Raw genomic sequence first — 4,019 nt, 5'->3', positions numbered from 1 at the left:
TAATTTTCTCCTCATGGGAAAAAGAAAACTGTGAGATTTTTAAATTTTTGTTTGCAATCCTTAGCTAATCACTTAAGTAGGAAATAACCGTGAATTTCTGGTAATATCGGTAGATTTCTATGTACATTTTTTTTTTTTTTTGGGAATAAGAATACAGATTTAATTTTACTGTGAACATTTTCACAAATTCAGTCACCTTAAAATTTGAAATTCCAAGTTAGATTTGCTGTGAATTCTTGTTCTCTTTTCACTTCTTTTGCTAACACTCACATCATGCATGGATTTGCAATAATTTCTTAAGGATTGTCACTGAAAGCTGTTTTATTGTCATGGTGTATACCTCAACTGTTGATAGCATCTGCTATTTTTGATCTTTTGACACAGATTATATTTAGGACTTTCTCTCCAAATCATGACATCATGAGTGAGAAGCAACTGTTCTCTTATTGAGATCATACAGCTATGCATTTTTCTGAGTCCATGACAAAATGCCAACCTACAAACAAGGCTGTCTTTGTATTTCAACCTTTGGATGGAATCCAAGACAGTCTTGTACTGAATTTTATGTGATTACAGTTAGTGATCCAGCCAACTTCTAGCCAAGTGATCTAGCCAGTGTATTGAATGAACAAAGATATTTGAAAGTTTACTTTTAATTTTAAGAGTTTATTATAGAACACTGTTGAATTAACTATTTTGTTCCTTTTGCAAACATGAGGCAAAATAACCACGTTTTAGTTTGAGTGGATTTTGGAATTTCCAATTTTCCCTCAAAAATATTCAAATCTGAGAAGAAAAAAATTTACTACTGATGTAAGCTATATGTTTGGAAATTTCTTCACAGACATTAACTTTTTCCATAGAATATGTTGTTTTTATAAATACCATTTAGTGGGTATAAAATTTCCAAAGAATTTGAATATCTAAACCATAGGTGACTATACTTCGCTTTTTTGCTTTTAGGACATAAATGAAAAAAAGACAAGTGGTATTAGGAATTATTAAGGTAAATTATTGACTGACAGGCTGGTGTTGTTATTTGGCGAGTGCTTTCTTTGACCATTATAATTGGACAAATCAGAATTTAACAATAAAAGCTGTTTTCTAAGATCCAAGATGAGCATACTACTTCTTTCCTTTCTGAAAACTATAAGATCTTCTTTACATTTCATGAAGGATTTAAATAATCCTCAGAAGATGACCTTTCTAAAGCAGAGGATGTCTTTCCTATTATTATGGAAGTTCCTGTTGAAGTATGTGACATTTCCACAGAACTTTAAATAGAAATATGAAAGGACAGAACAGGAAATACATCCATAATAATAAAAAGTCTGACTATATGACCCCAATAAGACAAGTTAAATATATTAACACTACTTATTTCATATTGAAGGACCAGATGGAAGTCAGGGGAAAAAAATCACTGAGGATAAAGTCTAATTCAGAGTGTGTGTTCTGATACTTGCAGTCATAATCCCATAATCCTTTATGAAAGCAACCAACAGTCTCTTGATTCTGTATTTTCTGGCTTTGTCTCGTGTGTGTGTGTGTGTGTGTGTGTGTGTGTGTGTGTGTGTGTGTGTGTACGCGCGCGCATGCGTGTATGTTTACAAGTGAGTGTGTGTTTGTGTATGTGTGTATTTGATTCCCTATATAATGAAAAGTGAATAACTAGAAGTTTGATGTTTATACCTTTCTGTACTTATTATTAAACAGATTGCTATAAACAACAAAGTTTGACATATTTTCCCAATAAAATTTGTATATTATCTACCTAAATCTATATACCTTACTATAAGTTATTTGATTTTGATTTTTTTAATGACATAACATTTCAAAAATACTTTTTTTTCTAATGTGTTGCATGCGACACTAGACATTTGCAGAACCTCAAAAATAAAAGGAGTGGTTCGCATTTCTGGCAAATGCTTAACAGATGTTAACATGTTTCTTCACTTATTGTGGGTATCTGTTTATAATACTTCTTGGAACCTTTTATTTGTTAAAGAATATCATGGAGTTGTGAATTGTGCTGCAAGAAACATGCAGGTGCAGGTGTCTTTATTATATAACAACTTCTGTTCTCTGGGAAGATACCTAGTAGTGGGATTCCTGGATTAAATAGTAGATCTATTTTAATTCTTTGAGTAATCTCTATATCGCTTTCCATAGAGGTTGTTCTAATTAACACTCCCACCAACAGTGTTTAAGTGTTCCTTTTTCTCAGCATCTTTTTAAAAATTATTATTTTAAAACAATGGCTTTTCCAGCTGGTGTAAGGTGGTATATCATTGTGTTTTAATTTGCATTTCCTTGATTATGAGTGATGTTGAGCATTTATTCATATATTTGTTGGCCATTTGTACATCTTCTGGAGTCAACCTAAATGCTCATCAACCAATCAGTGGATAATAAAAATGTGGTATATATACATCATGGAATACCACACAGCCATAAAATAAATGAAATTATGCTCTTTGCAGCAGCATGGATGGAGCTGGAGATCATCATCCTGAGTAAACTGACTCAGAAACAGAAAACCAGCACCGCATGTTCTCATTCATCCGTGGGAGCTAAACAGTCACAAAGATGGGAATAACAGATACTGAGGACACCAATAAGGGGAGAAAGGGGAGGAGATGAGGGCTCAGAAATCACCTGTGTGGCACAGTGTTCACTTTCTGGGGAATGGGCCACCTGAGACCCAATCTCTACCACACAATATGTCCATGCAACGAATATGCATGTGTAGCCCCTGAAGCTCAAGTTTTAAAAATGCATTATGACAATTAAGAAAGATTTTTATGAAGATTGAAGTCATCACACTGCCTAGAAAAAACCATGTTTTCTTATATAATATATGACTATATTTTAAGCGAAAATAAACAGCTAATAAACACATGTATATATAAACACAATAAAATATTTACAAACAGAATATCATGGATTTTCAAGAGGAAAATAGAACCCATAGCAACCATGAAACTCTATATCTAGTAATTTATACAACAGACATGAAATAAGTACATGAATTACTATAGTAAACAAACCTGAGCATGCTCTACTCTCTCAGTAAACTAGTCTCTTATGACTAATGTTCCACAACACCTTTACAATAGCTGAGAGGGAGTAAGGGACTTCATTAAGAACTACATATATGTGCTCTCATTTAATTTTCCAAACCTATGAGTTAAACACTGTTATCCACTTCATGTTACACACGTGGAAATTGAAGCCTAGGGGAAATTAAGCTCACACATTTCAAGGTCACCTGTCTAGCAAGTCATAAAGTCTGGATTTGAATCTTGGAGCTCGTGGGAACACTATAGTTCATAAAGAACTGGTCTTTTATGATAGCCTAGTCTATGGAAGACAATATATTGTTATGTTTTATATATGTATAATATTATATATATCTTTGGAGCTGCAAGTGGTAAGATCACTATATATTATGTATAAATTCATTAATATAAAATATTTAAATAACTTGGAGCCTTACTTTTTAAAAAAATTATTTTAAAGATGTAGGGTACAATTCAGGATTAGGTATACAAGTAGACATTGTACAGGCAAATTTTTAACCTCCCTTTGGTCTCTACTTTGCCTGGCTTGAGGTCAGGTACACTTATTGATGTAGTGTCCCCACCCCCACCCCATCAGTATCTGGCTACTGGCAACCCCTCTCGTATCATATTGGTAAATATGGTAAATGTTTAAGGTCAGGTCTTCTTATGAGTGACAACATATGGTACTCTGTTTTTTGTTTCTGTGATATATTGTAGCATTAATTTTAATTTCATAATGTGGATAAACTGAATGCAGAGAAACTAGTAGCAGGAATTTCAGTTCAACTAAATGAGCTGTTGAACTGAAGACTTCTACCGTTTCTTCAAATTTTGAGAACTATATGGTTTTATTAAATATTCATGATCTACTTGCTGGTCTCTACCATCTGGTGTGGTCCTACTTAAGTAATTAATAATATAAAACATATATAGGTGCATGAATATAGTTCTACC

The sequence above is a fragment of the Carlito syrichta genome, unplaced genomic scaffold, assembly GCF_000164805.1.
Source record: "Carlito syrichta isolate Samal-C Ts95f unplaced genomic scaffold, Tarsius_syrichta-2.0.1 Scaffold314333, whole genome shotgun sequence".
Taxonomy (NCBI): Eukaryota; Metazoa; Chordata; class Mammalia; order Primates; family Tarsiidae; genus Carlito; species Carlito syrichta.
Note: the sequence above shows the minus strand (reverse complement) of the source record.